At 46.9% G+C, this 19,836-nt stretch overlaps 1 pseudogene; it reads left to right on the top strand.

Annotated features, from left to right (window-relative positions):
- The first annotated feature begins 3,167 nt into the window (after nt 1-3,167).
- LOC138275436 (transmembrane 6 superfamily member 2 pseudogene) lies at nt 3,168-4,233 on the top strand (annotated as a pseudogene).
- Nucleotides 4,234-19,836: the final 15,603 nt, after the last annotated feature.

A 19,836-nucleotide genomic window follows, 5' to 3' on the forward strand; every position in this document is an offset into this window, starting at 1 on the left:
GACAGGGAAACAAGTAGGACTGATAAAAGGAGTAGAGCCAATTAAAGTCAGTGCGAAGCCAAATGCTGCATTCCCCCAGATACCGCAATATCATAAGGCACAAGACGTCCTTATAAAGGTTGCACAATTAATTGCAGACTTTGTTAAACAGGGAGTCTTGAAAGAAGTGATGAGCAGCCCATGTAATTCACCAATAATGGGACTGAGAAAGCCTTCTGGGAAGGTTCAGATTGTCCAAGATTTGAGGAAGGTCAATGACATAGGCGGTCATTCTGACTGCGGCGGTCGGCGGTCGCCGCTCGCCAAGCGGTTCCCGCCGAAAGACCGCTCCGCGATCAAAAGACCGCGGCGGCCATTCCGGCTTTCCCGCTGGGCCGGTGGGTGACCGCCAGAAGACCGCCGGCCGGCCCAGCGGGACAGCCCCTTCAACAATGAAGCCGGCTCGGAATGGAGCCGGCGGAGTTGAAGGGGTGCGACGAGTGCAGTGGCACCCGTCGCGATTTTCACTGTCTGCACAGCAGACAGTGAAAATCTTTGTGGGGCCCTGTTCGGGGGCCCCTGCACTGCCCATGCCAGTGGCGTGGGCAGTTCCGGGGCCCCCAGGGGCCCCACGGCACCCATTCCCACCATCCTGGTTCTGGCGGTGGACACCGCCAGAAACAGGCTGGCGGGAAGGGGGTCGGAATCCCCATGGCGGTGCTGCAAGCAGCACCGCCATGGCGGGTTCCCTGGGCCAGCGGGAAACCAGCGGGAAACCGCCGGCTCCCCTTTTCCGACCGCGGCTTTACCGCCGCGGTCAGAATCGCCCAGGAAGCACCGCCAGCCTGTTGGCGGTGCTTCCGCCGCACTCCGCCATGGCGGTCATGGACCGCCAAGGTCAGAATGACCCCCATAGTGATGAAATGCTGCCCAGAGGTGCCAAATCCAGCTGTGATTATGTTTCAGATTACATGCAATGCAGAATGGTTTATAGTTATTGATCTGTTCCAAGCGTTCTTTTCTGTGCCTCTTCATGAGGACAGCCAATTTCTCTTCAGTTTTAAATTCCTGGACAAGGTTTACAGTTGGTGTGGAATTCCTCAAGGGTTTTCGGAATCACGTTCCATATTCAATCAGATACTGAAGAAGGATTTGGAGTCATTGGAGCTGCCTTTCCAATCATTTCTAGTTCAGTACATTGATGATTTGTTGATCGCATCCAAAACAAGGGATGAGTGCAAGTATGATTTGATTGCCTTACTGAATCACTTGGGAAAGAACGGGCACAAGGTGTCCCCAAAGAAATTGCAATATTGCCAGAAAGAGGTGAAGTACTTGAGTCATCAAATTAAGAAAGGGTCGAGGAAGTTATCCAGGGAAAGAGTAACAGCACTATTACAGATGAATCCCCCAACAACACAGAGAGATGTTGGGATGTTTTTAGGAATGGTGGGTTACTGTCGTCACTGGATCCCAAACTTCTCAGTCATCTCCAAGCCATTGGTGAGACTGACGGTCAAAGAGGGGCCGGATGTGATAGTGTTGGGAGAGAAGGAAATGAAAGCGTTTACCGAGTTAAGGGAAAGCATGTGCTGGGCTCCAGCTTTAGATATGCCTGTTTACACGAAGCCTTTTGTTCTGTTTTGTCATGAACGTGATGCATGTTCTTTGTCTGTCTTGATACAGGTCCATGGAGGTGTAAACCGACCAGTAGCATATTTTTCAGCTACTTTGGACCCAGTTGCAGAAGCCTTACCGGGTTGTCTGCGTGCAGTAGCAGCAGTTGGACAAAGCCTCACACAGTGTGAAGGTATAGTGATGGTACATCCTATAACAGTCATGGTCCCTCACTCAGTTGAAATCCTGTTGACCTGTACGAAAACGCAGAACATGACAAATGCAAGATTGACTAAATATGAAATGATTATATTGGGGTCACCAAATGTAACATTGAAAAGATGTACAGTATTGAGCCCGGCAACTTTGTTTCCAAGTGAAAATACAGAAGTTGAAAATGTAGAAGATGTAGAACATGATTGTCTTGAGGTAACAGAAATGTGCACCAAACCGAGGCCTGATATTAAAGACACCCAATTGGAAGAAAATGACTAAATTATCTTTGTTGATGGCTCATGGTTGAGAGACTCAGTTGGAGTGCTGAGAGCCGGATATGCTGTATGCACGATTTCTGGTATCCTGGAAGCATTTTGGATTCAAGGAGTGTATTCTGCTCAAGTAGCTGAACTGGTTGCTCTTACTAGAGCTTGCCAGGCCTCTACCCTAGAGAGTGACTATCTATACTGGGAGTTGATACGTATTCAGAATTGTTCATGATTGTGGCCAATTGTGGGCACAGAGGGGTTATTTTACTTCTTCTGGTTTGCCAGTGAAAAATGGTGAGAGAATTAAGGAGTTGTTACATGCGATTCAGTTACCTCATGAAGTTGCTGTGGTGAAATGCAGCGCACACCTGAAGTCACAAGACTTTGTTTCAATGGGTAATGGATATGCGGATCAAGTCGCAAGGTTTTGCGCATTGAACTGCATATCGTTTAAGGATCAGTGGGAATTGTTCCTGAAAAAGAAAATTAGGTATGCACAGGTTACACCTTAAGGGTGATTGATACGTTGTTGCAGGGTTGTGCCAGCAAGGATGAGAAGCGTTCTTTGCACCAGAGCACAGAGATTCAGGAGAGGTTGACACATAGATGAAAGTAGGGGACAACCAAACACTTTACCAGATCTGCTGAATTTAGCCAAGCGATCAATGGGGGAATTAAGGATGTCACAACCAGATTCCCTCACATACCTGGTATCAGGTGCCCAGGTGTCGACACATGGCCCTCGGCAACCTTTGCATTGCCAGGCAGAGGCAGGGGCAGAATGGACGGACCGACCACCGGCTGGAACTTTTAAACTTTTTAAAGAGTTTCCCGGGACTACGTCATCTAAAAAAGAACTTAGCCATTTACTTGAGACAAAACTGGGCAAACCTGTCCCTCCAGGTCCCTGGAGCGGATAGTATTCATTGAAATATCCTGTTCGAAAGTCCAGCGGAGGAGGCGCTCTTCAACGTCTGAGATTCAAGCCGCTTGGTGGAGGCTTCAAGGCGCAGCAGAGATGGCGCCCTCTGGTCCGCTGCCCACTGGGGTCTTCCTCCTCTCCCTCACTGCCTTCCTGATCTGCTGCAGGGTCAACAGCATGGTGTCGCTCTCTGACCCCAGCGCCATCGCCCTGACGGGGGTAGCGGTCCTCCTAGGCCTGTTTGCAGCTGCATATGTCCAGTCACAGGGAACCGCCTCCCATGACCCCCTCTACTACGGCTTTGCTGTCTTCGCCTTCACCGGTGTGGTTGATCTGATCATCTGGTTGGAGCAGGACGGGTACATCTGCGGGTTCATGGAGTTCTACATGCGGGAGGGGGAGCCCTACCTTCGGACATCATACGGGATCATAGTCTGCCTCTGGGACGGCACTGTGCACTACCTACTGTACCTGGCAATAGCGTCCGCCATCATCGGGAGGAGGAGTTACCGAAGCCTGGACCTGTACTGGCTGGGGTGTCTCATGATGACCCTGCTGGTGCTGCTGCCAGGGAACGTCATAGGTAAATTCGGCACTGAGCTCCGTCTGTCGTTCCTGCTGAATGTTGCGTGTGTTCTGCTTCCGATCTGGGCTGGCATGAGGATGTTTAGGGAGCCGAGGACCACTGTATACAACTCTGCTGAAAAGGCGGCGGAGGAGCAGAGGCGTGGCCTCCTACTGCACCCTCTGGATTTGGCACTAATGTTGTACCTGGTGATCGCTGTGGGATTCCCACTTTTCAGAGGACTGGTGGTCTTGGACTGTCCCTCCGACTGCGGCTTTGACTACATTTACCAGTACGAGTCCTACCTGAAGGATCCTGTTGTGTATCCCAAAATGCAGATGTTGGTCTCCATGTTCTATGCACTCCCCGTCTTCTGTCTCTGCATGTACGGACTGGTCCAGCCCAGCTGCACCTGGATGCTCGACTGGACACTGGTCCTCACTGGGGCTATCGCGCAGGCCCAATTTTCGCATGTTGGCGCTTCTTTACATCGACGCACCCCCTACACTTACGGTGTCCCTGCTGAGAACTGGTGGCTGTTCCTCGTCGCCAATGTCCTGTATGCACTCGGCCCACATCTCCTGGCCTACCGCTGTCTCCGCCGTACAGGGTTCTTCGTCAGCACTGCGCCAGGGGTGCAGGACAGTGACAAAAAACAAAAATAAAACTGAGAGAAGGATGAGAAGCGTTCTTGAGTTAGGATGCAATGTGTACAAAGACCAGATGATTTCTGGGTCTCAGATGAAGGGAAAATGGTCTTGCTGAACAGTCTTTTGTAACAATTTGCAAGGTTTTACCATGGTCAAGCACATAATGGGAGGGATGCCATGATCTGGTTGTTCAAAATTGACTGGTTTAACCCCTTCGCTGCCAGGCCTTTTCCCCCTCCTGTGCCGAGCCTTTTTTTGGCTATTTGGAGCAGTTCGCGCTTAGGCCCTCATAACTTTTTGTTCACATAAACTACCCACGCCAAATTTGCGTCCTTTTTTTCAACCTCCAAGGGATTCTAGAGGTACCCAGACTTTGTGGGTTCCCCAGAAGGAGGCCAAGAAATTAGCTAAAATACAGTGAATATTTTGTTTTTTTCAAAAAACTCGGAAAAAGGGGCTGCAGAAGAAGGCTTGTGTTTTTTTCCCTGAAAAGGGCATCAAAAAAGGGTTTGCGGTGCTATAATCACCAGCTTCCCAGCTTTCAGGAACAGGCAGACTTGAATCAGAAAACCCAATTTTTCAACACAATTTTGGCATTTTACTGGAACATACCCAATTTTTACGATTTTTTGTGTTTTCAGCCTCCTTCCAGTCAGTGACAGAAATGGGCATGAAACCAATGCTGGATCCCAGAAACCGCAACATTTCTGAAAAGTAGACAAAATTCTGAATTCAGCAAGGGGTAATTTGTGTAGATCCTACAAGGTTTTCCTACAGAAAACAACAACTGAAAAAGAAAAATATTGAAATTGAGGTGAAAAAAACAGCAAATTTTCTCTACGTTTTACTCTGTAATTTTTTCCTGCAATGTCAGATTTTTGAAAGCAATATACCGTTACGTCTGCTGGACTCCTCTGGTTGCGGGGATATATAGGACTTGTAGGTTCATCAAGAACCCTAGGTACCCAGAGCCAATAAATGAGCTGCACCCTGCAGTGCGTTTTCATTCTATACAGGGTATACAGCAATTCATTTGCTGAAATGTAAAGAGTGAAAAAGAGCTATCAAGAAAACCTTTGTATTTCCGAAATGGGCACAAGATAAGATGTTGAGGAGCAGAGTTTATTTGCACATCTCTGAATTTCGGGGTGACCATACTAGCATGTGAATTACAGGGCATTTCTCAAATTGATGTCTTTTTTACACACTCTCTTATATTTGGAAGGAAAAAAATGTAGAGAAAGACATGGGGCAATAACACTTGTTTCGCTAATCTATGTTCCCCCAAGTCTCCCGATAAAAATGATACCTCACTTGTGTGGGTAGGCCTAGCGCCCGCGACAGGAAACGCCCTAAAACGCAACGTGGACACATCCCATTTTTTAAAAGAAAACAGAGGTGTTTTTTGCAAAGTGCCTACCTGTAGATTTTGGCCTCTAGCTCAGCCGGCACCTAGGGAAACCTACCAAACCTGTGCATTTTTTTAAACTAGAGACCTAGGGTAATCCAAGATGGGGTGACTTGTGGGGCTCTGACCAGGTTCTGTTACCCAGAATTCTTTGCAAACCTCCAAATTTGGCTAAATAAAACACATTTTCCTCACATTTCGGTGACAGAAAGTTCTGGAATCTGAGAGGAGCCACAAATTTCCTTCCACCCAGCGTCCCCCCAAGTCTCCCGATAAAAATTATACCTCACTTGTGTGGGTAGGCCTAGAGCCCGCGACAGGTAACGCCCCAAAACACAACAAGGACACATCCCATTTTTTGAAAGAAAACAGAGCTGTTTTTTGCAAAATGCCTACCTGTAGATTTTGGCCTCTAGCGCAGCCGGCACCTAGGGAAACCTACCAAACCTGTGCATTTTTTAAAACTAGAGACCTAGGGTAATCCAGGATGGGGTGACTTGTGGGGCTCTGACCAGGTTCTGTTACCCAGAATTCTTTGCAAACCTCAAAATTTGGCTAAATAAAACACATTTTCCTCACATTTCGGTGACAGAAAGTTCTGGAATCTGAGAGGAGCCACAAATTTCATTCCACCCAGCGTTCCCCCAAGTCTCCCGATTCAAAATGATACCTCACTTGTGTGGGTAGGCCTAGCGCCCGCGACAGGAAACGCCCCAAAACACAACGTGGACACATCCCATTTTTTTTTAAAAACAGAGCTGTTTTTTGCAAAGTGCCTACCTGTAGATTTTGGCCTCTAGCTCAGCCGGCACCTAGGGAAACCTACCAAACCTGTGCATTTTTTAAAACTAGAGACCTAGGGGAATCCAAGATGGGGTGACTTGTGGGGCTCTGACCAAGTTCTGTTACCCAGAATCCTTTGCAAACCTCACAATTTGGCTAAAAAAATACATTTTCCTCACATTTCGGTGACAGAAAGTTCTGGAATCTGAGAGGAGCCACAAATTTCCTTCCACCCAACGTTCCCGCCAGTCTGCCGATAAAAATGATACCTCACTTGTGTGGGTAGGCCTAGCGCCCGCGACAGGAAACGCCCCAAAACACAATGCAGACACGTCCCATTTTTTGAAAGAAAACAGAGGTGTTTTTTGCAAAGTGCCTACCTGTAGATTTTGGCCTCTAGCTCAGCCGGCACCTAGGGAAACCTACCAAACCTGTGCATTTTTTTAAACTAGAGACCTAGGGTAATCCAAGATGGGGTGACTTGTGGGGCTCTGACCAGGTTCTGTTACCCAGAATTCTTTGCAAACCTCCAAATTTGGCTAAATAAAACACATTTTCCTCACATTTCGGTGACAGAAAGTTCTGGAATCTGAGAGGAGCCACAAATTTCCTTCCACCCAGCGTTCCCCCAAGTCTTCCGATAAAAATGGTACCTCACTTGTGTGGGTAGGCCTAGCGCCCGCAACAGGAAATGGCCTAAAACACAGCGTGGGCACATCACATTTTTTCAATGAAAACAGTGCCTACCTGTAGGTTTTGGGCTCTAGCTCAGCCGGCACCTAGGGAAACCTACCAAACCTTTGCATTTTTGAAAACTAGAGACCTAGGGGAATCCAAGATGGGGTGACTTGTGGGGCTCTGACCAAGTTCTGTTACCCAGAATCCTTTGCAAACCTCACAATTTGGCTAAAAAAATACATTTTCCTCACATTTCGGTGACAGAAAGTTCTGGAATCTGAGAGGAGCCACAAATTTCCTTCCACCCAACGTTCCCGCAAGTCTGCCGATAAAAATGATACCTCACTTGTGTGGGTAGGCCTAGCGCCCGCGACAGGAAACGCCCCAAAACACAATGCAGACACGTCCCATTTTTTGAAAGAAAACAGAGGTGTTTTTTGCAAAGTGCCTACCTGTAGATTTTGGCCTCTAGCTCAGCCGGCACCTAGGGAAACCTACCAAACCTGTGCATTTTTTTAAACTAGAGACCTAGGGTAATCCAAGATGGGGTGACTTGTGGGGCTCTGACCAGGTTCTGTTACCCAGAATTCTTTGCAAACCTCCAAATTTGGCTAAATAAAACACATTTTCCTCACATTTCGGTGACAGAAAGTTCTGGAATCTGAGAGGAGCCACAAATTTCCTTCCACCCAGCGTTCCCCCAAGTCTTACGATAAAAATGGTACCTCACTTGTGTGGGTAGGCCTAGCGCCCGCAACAGGAAATGGCCTAAAACACAGCGTGGGCACATCACATTTTTTCAATGAAAACAGTGCCTACCTGTAGGTTTTGGGCTCTAGCTCAGCCGGCACCTAGGGAAACCTACCAAACCTTTGCATTTTTGAAAACTAGAGACCTAGGGGAATCCAAGATGGGGTGACTTGTGGGGCTCTGACCAGGTTCTGTTACCCAGAATCCTTTGCAAACCTCAAAATTTGGCTAAAGAAACACGTTTTCCTCACATTTCGGTGACAGAAAGTTCTGGAATCTGAGAGGAGGGACAAATTTCCTTCCACCCAGCGTTCCCCCAAGTCTCCCGGTAAAAATGATACCCCACTTGTGTGGGTGGGCCAGGTGCCTGCAACAGAATAAGGCCCAAAACCTGTAGAGATAGAGGGGATAGCACAGCAAGTTTATAAGGACATATTCTTTCATACATCTTTAGACTGACTCTGCTTTGGGGACCCACATAAGTGAGGTGTCATTTTAGTTGGGAGACTGAGGGGAACACTGGGGAGTAGGAATTTTGTGCTGGAACGGTGATCCTACAAAGAAAAGTCTGGAAAATATGCTTTTTTAAGCAAATTTTGAGGTTTACAGAGGAGTCTGGGTAAGAAAATGTTGGGGGATCCACGCAAGCCACACCTCCCTGGACTCCCTGAGGTGTCTAGTTTTAAAAAATGTCTGGGTTTGGTAGGTTTCCCTAGATGAAGGCCGCACCCAGGACCAAAAACATAGGTGCCCCCTCACCCCAAACACAGGTAGTGTTGTAATATATCATTTTGATGTGTCCACATACGTCCGTGATGTGCCAAACACTAACATTGTGAAAAGAAACGCACTTAGGTTATGTGAAAAAGACCCCTCACCCACCAACCAAGTTGGTGGCATGCTTCATCATCGGGGTCCCACCTGAGGCACCTAGGGGAATATTTATACTACGTTTGCGCCGAATTTGCGTCGTTTTTTTCGACGCAAATTCGACGCAAAACGAACTCCATATTTATACTTTGGCGTTAGACGCGTCTAGCGCCAAAGTTCATGGAGTTAGCGTCATTTTTTTGCGTAAACACCTTCCTTGCGTTAATGATATGCAAGGTAGGCGTTCCCGTCTTAAAAAATGACTCCGATGCATATGCGTCGTATTTATACTCCCGGGCAAAAATGACGCCCGGGAGTGGGCGGGTCTAAAAAACCTGCATTAGCGCCGGATTTTAGCGCCTGGGTCAGGGCAGGCGTTAAGGGACCTGTGGGCTCAGAATGAGCCCAGAGGTGCCCTCCCCTGCCCCCAGGGACACCCCCTGCCACCCTTGCCCACCCCAGGAGGACACCCAAGGATGGAGGGACCCACCCCAGGGACATTAAGGTAAGTCCAGGTAAGTATTTTTTTAAAAAAAAATTTGTGGCATAGGGGGGCCTGATTTGTGCCCCCCTACATGCCACTATGCCCAATGACCATGCCCAGGGGACAGAAGTCCCCTGGGCATGGCCATTGGGCAAGGGGGCATGACTCCTGTCTTTGCTAAGACAGGAATCATTTCAATGGGGGATGGGCATCGTAAAAAATTGGTGCAAATCGGGTTGTGGCGATTTTTTTGCCTCAGCCTGACTTGCACCATTTGTGGACGCTCATACGCCATTTTCCCCCTACGCCGGCGCTGCCTGGTGTACGTCGTTTTTTTTTAACGCACACCAGACAGCGCCGGCGGCTAACGCTGGCTAACGTCATTGAATAAATACGGCGCCCGCATGGCGCTTCAGAATGGTGTTAGCCGGCGCTAATTTTTTTGGCGCAAAACTGCGTTAGCGCAGTTTTGCGTCAAAAAGTATAAATATGGCCCCTAGCGTTTCACAGGTGTGCTGCGACGCCTGATTACAGCGGAGCAGGTTTTGTCATTTTTACCACACATACTGGTTGGATTTGGCACAAGGGTGAGTGATGGTTCAGTGGATCAAATTTTATTAACAAGAGCTTTCACAAAAATGAAATGCACTGTTAATAACTGAAAGGCAAAAAACTGAACCAAGGACTCACAGCCCGTGAGCTGTAAAGCCGCGACAAGGCACCAACCGCTTTACAGTCCATTCACACAACTTTCATACATGACACGCACAAGACCATTCACACCGCCAGCCACGGGCCCAGCACATTACAACACTCACATCGACAGACAGCGCCACTCAAGGGCCCATCACTTACATACGCCCACATGCCTGATACAACAATCACACCAGCTGATGGGAGTGTGTGGACTGGTGTTTGGCTGGCAGTGTGTTGCAGTAGCCAACAGCAAGTCAATATGTACACTCTCAGCCAAGCCCCACTCCACACACAATGGCATCATTTTTTATTCATTTTTAAACAGAGGAACCCCTAACTAAGTAGAAAGAATTACAAAACTACAAACACAAAAGCTCTAACTAAGTACATGACAGAAATGCTAACCATGAAACTGAACACATGAAAATACAAAACAGACATGAGTTTACACTCATGGTTGTTCCCAGAAATTCTTCTGGGTTTGGTAATTCTTAAAACAACCACCCACACACAGCCCAGGCTTTGAAGGACAATCTGGGCAGTACATTTGAGTCTCTACATTTCTTAGCTGGAAAGTCTTTTTTGGGTGTGGGAGGAATGTGCTCAGCAAAGTGTTGATCTTTCAATCTAGCCACATCCTCCACCACTGCTTCTCTAGGAACTCTGGCCTGTTCCACCACAATAAGGCTCCTTATCACTGACTCCTGAAATTTCACAAATGTCATCTTTGACTCTGGAGACCTATCCCTAAACACAATAAAAGCATTGAAGGTTGCTAAGTGGAAGAGGTGAATTGCTAACTTCTTATACCAAATGTAAGTCTTACGAATAGCAGTATAAGGTTCCAACCTTTGATCAACTCTATCTACACCTCCCATGTGCTTATTATAATCTAAAATACACACAGGTTTGCGCATTTCAGCAACCTGGCCCCAAACAGTCATGGGGGAAGTACTCTCATCATGGATGGTACTTAGCATGTAGACATCCCTCTTGTCTGAAAATTTCAAAGCTAGCAGCTCATCATTCCGCAAAGCACAGCACTGTCCCCTCTTTGGTTTTTTACAAACAAGCTCCCTTGGATAACCTTTCCGGTGACAACGAATTGTGCCACAAGCAACAGTGTCCACTTTAAACAATTCCTTGAACAACTGCACTCCAGTGTAGAAGTTATCTACATACAAATGGTGACCTTTGTTGAACAGTCGTCTACCAAGATCCCACACAATTTTCTCAGTAACTCCAAAAGTGGGAGGACAACCAGGGTGGTCAATATTGGAATCCCTACCAGTGTAGACACGGAAACTATACACATATCCTGTACTACTTTCAGACGGCATACATAATTTAATTCCATATTGTGCCCTTTTGCTAGGAATGTACTGCCTAAAAACCAAACGACCCTTGAAGCTGACCAAAGACTCGTCCACACTTATCTCTTTGCCTGGAACATAGACCTCCGAAAACCGATCTACAAAATGATCAAGGACAGGCCTAATCTTGAAAAGACGGTCAGAATTTGGGTGATCTCGTGGCAAGGCTAATGCATTGTCAACAAAATGCAGCATCCTAAGAAGAAGCAAATACCGATTACGACTCATGGTCGCAGGAAATATAGGTGTTGCCATCAAGGGACTAGTAGACCAATAAGAAGCCAATGACGGCTTCCTTATCAACCCCATCAAAAAAGTCAAACCCAAAAACTTTTTTATCGCCTCCAAATTTGTGGGAATCCACTGGGCAGCTCTAGAGTGTGGCCTAAGTCTAGCAGCGTTGTCCCTCAAATGCTGCTCCGCATACAAATTAGTCTGCTCAACAATCTCTTCCAAAAACACATCGTCCATGATTAATTCAAAGAAATTGATAGGCAAAAAGTTCTCTGTATTGGCGTTACACCCCGGGAGACCAGTAAAGGCAGGAAACTCTGGTTGCTCCATGTTTGGGGCAACCCAGACATCAGGTCTTATAACGGGAAACCTTTCAGCCCCAGGTTGCTGCACTAATGGCACATCAGTGTCCTCCTCTAAAACAGGCCCTTCATCTGCACTGAGTGTGGCTTCATCATCAGAAGATTCCCCTCCAACAGAAACATCACTGCCAGAATCTCTCACTTCCTCCTCTGCCTCAGATGCAGAGTCCGTCTCATAATCATGATCTGACAATGACTCACAAAGCATACCAACCACCTGCTGAGCGGTCATCCTGCGGCTAGCCATGATCTTTCCTACTAAAATTAACTGGACAAATTCACCACCAAAAACCAGCACTGTGTAAGACAAGTAACAAAGTGTAGCTTTGTTAGTAAGAGTTATAAACTCAAAAACTATACTGCTCACTTGCCTGAAAAAGGTTGATTCACCAGCAACTACTCTGCACAGGCACAGCAATCACCAATGATATCCCATTAAAAAGAAAGAAAGAAAGGCAAATTAGAAATAAGACAAAACAAATATCATTGTGCACAAATCTAAGGACAATTTCACACACAATCCTGCATTTAGTACACCCCCTACAAACATGTCATTCATGCATGGCAACAATACTCCTTTGGAGTAAATTGTTTTTACTTACCTAAAACATGCAACTGTGCAAACTGCAGGTCAACCACCGCCAAAACCGCAGGGAGCCACAGCAAATAAAGCAAAAGCTTTGAACTAGAACAAAAAGGAGGAAAACATTTTTTATCACAAATGCAAATACTTCATCAGTTGACAAACACCCCACCATCAAACATTTAGAAATTGGTGCCTAAGTGGATTCTGCCATAGGGGCAGATGGGCCTACTAAAAAAATAGGCCTATCTGCCCCAAGGAGGCCAGAAAATACCTTTAGAAGTGTGTCCCCATGGGGAGCGACCCTGCCAAAGGGGACAGCCCCCAAACACAAAAAAACACACACAACACTATCCCTGGTGCCTAAGTGGCTTCTGCCCCCCTTGGGGGCAGATGGGCCTAAACAAATAGGCCCATCTGCCCCCAAGGGGGCAGAAATGGCCAACAGGTCAATGCCCCCCTTGGAGGGGCGCCCCGTGCCCAAGGGGACGCCCCCCACAAAAATAACCTAATTAAAAAAAATCCCTGGCATTCTAGTGGTTTCTGCCCCTCTTGGGGGCAGATCAGCCTAAAAATAATAGGCCGATCTGTCTCCAAGGGGTGCAGAAATGGCCTCAGTACATGTGCTCCCAAAGTGGGGGGCGACCCTTGCCCAAGGCCCCCCCCCATCCGCTAACACACACACACTATCCCTGGTGTCTAAGTGGCTTCTGCCCCCCATGGGCCTATAAAAAAATAGGCCCATCTGCCCCCAGGGGGGCGCCCTGTGACCAAGGGGCAGAAATAGCCCTAAAAGACATGCCCCCCAAAGGGGTGCGACCCTTGCCCAAGGGGCCACAACCCCATCCACTACACACACAATCCCTGGTGCCTAAGTGGCTTCTGCCCCCCTTGGGGGCAGATGGACCTAAAATAAATAGGCCGATCTGCCCCCAAGGGGGGCAGAAAAGACCAACAGTTCTATGCCCCCTGGGGCACCCCCCACATAAACACACATATAAAACGACATCCCTGGTGATCCAGTGGTTTCTGCCCCCCTTGGGGGCAGATCTGCCTAAAATAGTATGCCAATCTGCCCCCAAGGGGGGCAGAAATGGCTGTAATTAGTTGCCCCCAAAAGGGGAGCGACCCTTGCCCAAGGGGCCGCTCCCCGCAAGTCACGAACAGTAAAGAACTAAAAAAAAAAAAATAATCCCTGGTGTCTAGTGGGCAATCCTGCTGTCCGATCTCAATGCGATCGGGCAGCAGGAATGCTCAAAGAGACACCGGGGGAAAGGAAAACCCTTTCCTTTCCCCCGGTGCCTCTTTCTGCAAAGCCCCCCCCCACGGGAAGAGAATCTTACCTCTTCCAAGGTCGCCGCACAGGAAGCAAATGGCTTCCTGTGCGGCAAGAACCCGATAATGAAGTCAGCGTGCGATCACGCGCTGACGTCATTATGGGGGGCTGGGGGGGGTTGGGGGTGGAATCCCTGCCTTTGGGGGGCTGGGGGGAAGCACACAGAGGGAGCGAGAGTGCACCCTCTGGGCTGTGTGCCGAGGACGTAGTGGTTACGTCCTCGGAACAGCAGCACTGTGCCGAAGGAAGTAACCACTACGTCCTCGGCACAGAAGGGGTTAACCCAAAATTCAGACAAGCTGCAGAAGTGATTTGCCATAAGTGTGTCATCTGTCAACAGATGAATGCGGGGAAAGGGACAGTGGTGAATCTGAGCCTCATTGGGAGAGCTGTAGGTCCATTTAGCAGAATGCAATTGGATTTTATTGAGATGCCCGTGTGTGAAGGCTTGAGGTATATGCTCGTGATTGTGTGTATCTTTAGCCATTGGATTGAAGCGTACCCTACACGCAGGAATGACAGCCTCACAGTAGCGAAGCTACTGCTTAGAGAATTGATACCATGTTTCAGTTTTCCGATCTCTTTAGAATCAGATAGGGGAAGTCACTTCAACAACGAGGTGGTTAAGTTGCTGTGTGCAGCACTGAACATTGAGCAGAAGTTGCATTGTAGTTACCGCCCTGAAGCATCAGGACTAGTGGAACAGATAAATGGTACCCTGAAGTCGAGAATGGCGAAAATGTGTGCAGCCACGAATTTGAAATGGCCCAATGCATTACCTTTGGTGTTAATGTCAATGAGAAATACACCTAACAAGAAAAGAGGACTGTCCCCTCATGAGATTCTCATGGGTCGAGCAATGAGATTGCCCGCAGTGCCTGCAAATGCTCTTGTTAATATCACGGATGATGTGGTGTTGGACTACTACAAGGGTCTGGCTGATGTGGTCTGCTCTTTTTCTCACCAGGTGGAAGCTACCACCCTGCCACCGATAAATGATCCAGGATACAACCTGAGAGCTGATGATTGGGTTGTCATCAAGAAACATGTAAGGAAGACGTGTTTGGAGACACGTTGGAAGGGACTATGGGGGTGATTCTCACCCTGGTGGGCGGCGGAGGCCGCCCGCCAGAGTTCCCCCCTCCAAAATACCGCTCCGCGGTCGAAAGACCGCTGAGGGTATTTCGGGATTTGCACTGGGCTGGCGGGCGACCGCCAAAAGGCCGCCCGCCAGCCCAGTGCAAATCATCCTTCCCACGTGGACGCCGGCTCAGAATTGAGCCGGCGGAGTGGGAAGGTGCGACGGGTGCAGTGGCACCCGTCGCGTATTTCAGTGTCTGCAAGGCAGACACTGAAATACTAAGTGGGGCCCTCTTACGGGGGCCCCTGCAGTGCCCATGCCATTGGCCCCCAGCCCAGGGGCCCCACGACACCCCATACCGCCATCCTGTTCCTGGCGGGCAAACCGCCATGGGGGATTTCCAGGGCAGCGGAAAACCGGCGGGAGACCGCCGGTTTTCCCTTTCTGGCCGCGGCTGAACCGCCGCGGTCAGAATACCCTGTGGAGCACCACCAGCCTGTTGGCGGTGCTCCCTCCAACCCTGGCCCCGGCGGTCCATGACCGCCAGGGTCAGAATGACCCCCTATATCCAGTGATACTAATGACTACTACTGCTGTGAAGTGCGCAGAGATCCCGAACTGGATCCACACCAGTCATACGGAAAAGGTGACATGTCCGACTGATGAGGAAGTTGAGTTGTTGAAAGAACCAACAACAGAAAAGGAAGACTCGGGGCCGGAGAGTGATCGAAGGGGAACTGAGACAGAAGGAGAGCCTGTTGAGGACGGCTTGGTCACTTCAGTAAGAGACGAAGGAGAAGAGATCCAGAGGGGTTACGGTGAGCCTATCTCAACTGAGGCAGCAGGAGAGCCTAGTCAGAGGGAGGTTCTCCCAGAAGCAGACGGTTATGGAAATTAATTAGAGCATTAGACAGACCCAGAAGGCGAAGGAGTTGAGGTGGAAGAGAGTCAGAGTGTCCAAACTCCTCCTGAGCAGATTGCAGGTCCATCAAGAGAAAACACCGTAGAGCAAAGAGAGGGTGAAGGGTTGCCACATGAATGATCGAGGACCAGAGAGATTCTGAAAGGAGACAAGTGGCCAGAATTGCAAGTGAAAAGGGGAGAAGTGGTTGTCGAAGATGCTATGGAGGAAGAAGTTGAAACAACAAGGATAGAAGATCTAAGTGAAGGAGAGTTGCAAGATGATCGCAAGTTGAAAAGAAAAAGAGTAGCAAACAGAAGATACGTGGGTCCTGAATGGCCGAATGCAACAACAGCTGAATGGCAACAAGAGTTCTTGGCATTTTGCTTTGACCGAAAAATTACAGGTCAATACTTTGGCACGTGATCCTGGCTGAAGAGACTAAATTGGTGTAAAGATCGAATTAAAGTTAAAAAAAAAAAAAAAAATGAGAAAAGAGCCTGAGAATTTACCGGATGTGACTTTGAAAACCTGAATTGACATTGAAACCCGATTTTGACAAGCTTCTAACCTGAATTGACAAGGATCCTGGGAGTGAAACTGAAGGCTGTAAATAATTGCTGAAGGAAGACTTTCGCTTGTTTGACTTTGCTGTAAGAAAGAAGAAAAAAAAAAAGGAGAAAAAATAAATTCTAACTATCCTCTGTTGTTGTTTGAATTAACCATCCTTCACTTTCTGATTCTTTACAGATCATGGCTAACACCAGGCAGGATAATAGAGGGAGTAGGCGTTGTAAATATGTGGGTGCTGGTTTAGGTGTTGTGTGTGTGATATTCATTATGGTTGTGGTTGTGGGTATGACACTAATGGATAAGAGTGGGGCTAACAATGCTACAATTCCTGAGACTACCACTGCACTAACAGCTTGGGAGAGGTTTGAGCTAGATACAAGATATATGCATGAGGGAACTAATGCAAAAGGGGAACTTTCCACTAACATTTTCTATCACTTGCTGAGCGATTATGTTGACACAATGGATGCAAAGGATTGCTTTGTGTGCACACAGATTCCTGCTTCGGTACAAGAGGGGGTTACCTATCATAGTTTGCCATTAACCTATGGGATAAGTTGTAGTCTGTTACTAACAAGATTCTATAACCAGGAAGAGATTCAATATTTCTAATCGAATTATGAACTTGTGTTTTCTTATGTGCCTATAATAGAGGATTTGAGTGGGGTAGCTAGACACTATAGTATAAAGTTAGTTGAAGGATTCTTTGTATCGACATTGATGATTAGTACATCTTATGCACACTGTAATAATTTGACATGCTTGCTTACACCTGTAGAGAAGAGCTTTCTAGATCACACGGAAGATAGAAGAAGGGCATTAAAGGGCAAATTAGAAAAAGGACAGCAGCAGCGGGCTTTTGCTAGTAGTGAAGGGTATGGTGCAATTAGAAAACAAGGGAAGCTAGCTTTAGATGCATTACATGTAGGGAAGCTTTGCATATCTAGGCCAAAATCATATTATGACAATGTGTTTGTGGGAATGAGTGAATATAAGCATGTGTTTTTGTTTCAGAGTAAATGGACGTTCATGTTAAATGGACAGGATCCAGCAATCCCAGGGATCTTTTACATATGTGGACTCAATGCTTATTACCGTCTTCCAAAGGGATGGTATGGGACATGTTATTTGGGAATAGTTTTACCAAAGATATATCAACTTAATGATTTGAAAAGGTTTCCGAAATTGTCTGAATTACATCGTACAAGACAGAAGAGAGAAACTGCTACTGGTTTAGTAGGAGACATATTTGGGGCGATAATTCCCTCAGTGGGAGTTATCTTGAACTCCATAAAGATTCGAAAGTTGTCCACTATTGTGGACGACATGCTGACAAGCTTTTCAGGGGCTATACTCCTGATGGATGCTGAACATGCTGCGGAGAGGGCTATGACTCTTCAAAACAGGCTTGCTTTAGACATTCTTTTAGCGAAAAATGGCAGAGTCTGTAGAATGCTTAATGAGCGTTATTGTTGCGCATATATACCAGATAATAGTAATGAGATTAGAAGTATGCTTACTAATTTGACTAGGGATAGTACAGACTTGAAGGAATTGAAAGAACCAGGTGTCTGGGAGAAGGTTGGGAAAGGATGTGCTTCAGTGGGAAATTGACTTAGTAACATTTGGCATGGGATATTGTCTGAAATAGTACAGGGAATATTGATTGTTACAGCCTGCCTATTTGGATTGTGGCTGGCATGTAAAATTAGCAAAAGAATAAAATTGAAGATGGCGAAAAATAATAAGAGGAGGGAAAAAAAACAAAGGGAAAAATTGTATAGGGAAAAATCAAAGGGGAAGCCAATAAGGGAGGAAATAGAGTTGAAAGAATTTTAGCTGATGACATTTTTTGTCTGTTTGCCTTTTCTTTCTAGGTACCAACTGCTATTTTAATAGAGGCCATAGTTTAGATGTTTTCGAAATTCGTGTTTGCTAAAATGTCCAGAGACACCAAACTTAAAATATCTGTATTTCCCAATTGGAAATTAAACTTATAAAATGTACCATGGTGTCAGAAAATGAGTCATTAGTTGTGTAGCCTACACAAGTAATGGGTCCATGTTTGTTCTTCAAACCAAACACCCTATTGGACAGCTTTACTCTCACAGGGTAGTGAAGCAGAGCAGTCCAAGGCCTACTTGATGGAGGTAATTTGGGCTAGTAATTACCATTCACAAGTACACAATAATAAACTCACTAAATTATTGTACAATCTGTGCCTTTTCTTTTGAAAAAGGAAAAAGTACATTTATTATACACACACACCACTCAATACTAATACAAATATATACAAGCTGGTGGAATAGTTATGGATGATATTGTGTAATTACTCTTGTCTCTCCTAAAGGGAGCTTTAGACCAACTTACCACGTCAAAACATTCACTTTTTGTCAAGATGCAGTATCTGAGCATAACCCATAGTGACAGCGCTGAATACAGGCAAGAAAGCTATCTACTTTGATCACAAGTGGCTGTCACTCTCATTATGTAAATAAAGCATTGCCAAGAGTAAAGGTCTAAGCATGACTGGGTGAGCTGGATATTCATCATATATTAACGCAATTTAATCACAACCGCTTGAGTGCATCACAGTCATAATTACAACACTATCCAATTATACTCATTTACCCCTAGAGGGTGCTTGCAGCCTAACCTTGGAATAACATTCACCATAAAATTCTGCCTTTTTGACATAGTCCCCAAAGGACATCATTTTTGGAATTAAACAAATATGAAGTTACCACCTTTCACCTCTAGAGGATGTATGTCAACCTTGAACCCACCTGCACTTTAGCCAGGCTCTCTGCCCCTAGAGAATGCAGCATTTCCAGCTGTAGAGCAAAAGGTCCAACCAAAGGAATGCTTAAAAAATTCATAAAACCCTTGAGGAGTTATCTGTTAGGAGTCCCCTGAAATGGAGTCACTTTTGGTGGGAGGCTGCGTTCCTTCCGCAGCTCACCACGCACTTTGTTAGCATTTTGGTGCTGACCACATCCTCCTGGTACCACCACACAACAAAAACAAGTGATTTTGCTTAAGTATGCGGGACGACCCTGCAGAGCATTATGAGGCTGTGCGTATTAGATGAGCGGCTCTTTTTCGGGGAGAGCCAATGTGGTGGTTTCCTTGATTGTGTTCTTTTCAATTTCATTTTTTTGTGTTTGAACGGCCTTGTGATGCAGGGTTGGGCTGGGTTGTGCTTGTGGCCTCTCAATGCAATTATAGGTGTCTGGCATCACACCACACTTTCCTTTTGGGATGGCCGGTCCCACCTGGGCATCCTGTTCTCCTTCATCTCTGGTGAAGGACAGCCTGAGGAGCCCACCCCTTCTGTTCTCGCCAGCTACCCGAGCGACTGGCATGTCCTCATTCTGCCACGGGATCCGGAAATAGCATGCGGGCCATCCAGCTCCTGCGGACCAACACATTGATTGCTTCTCTCCTTCCTGCTTCCTCTAGACATATGGATCGGGAAGGCAGACCACAGAGGGGAGTGCAGTGGC

Source organism: Pleurodeles waltl, chromosome 2_2 (assembly GCF_031143425.1).
Source record: "Pleurodeles waltl isolate 20211129_DDA chromosome 2_2, aPleWal1.hap1.20221129, whole genome shotgun sequence".
In the NCBI taxonomy this organism is placed as follows: Eukaryota; Metazoa; Chordata; class Amphibia; order Caudata; family Salamandridae; genus Pleurodeles; species Pleurodeles waltl.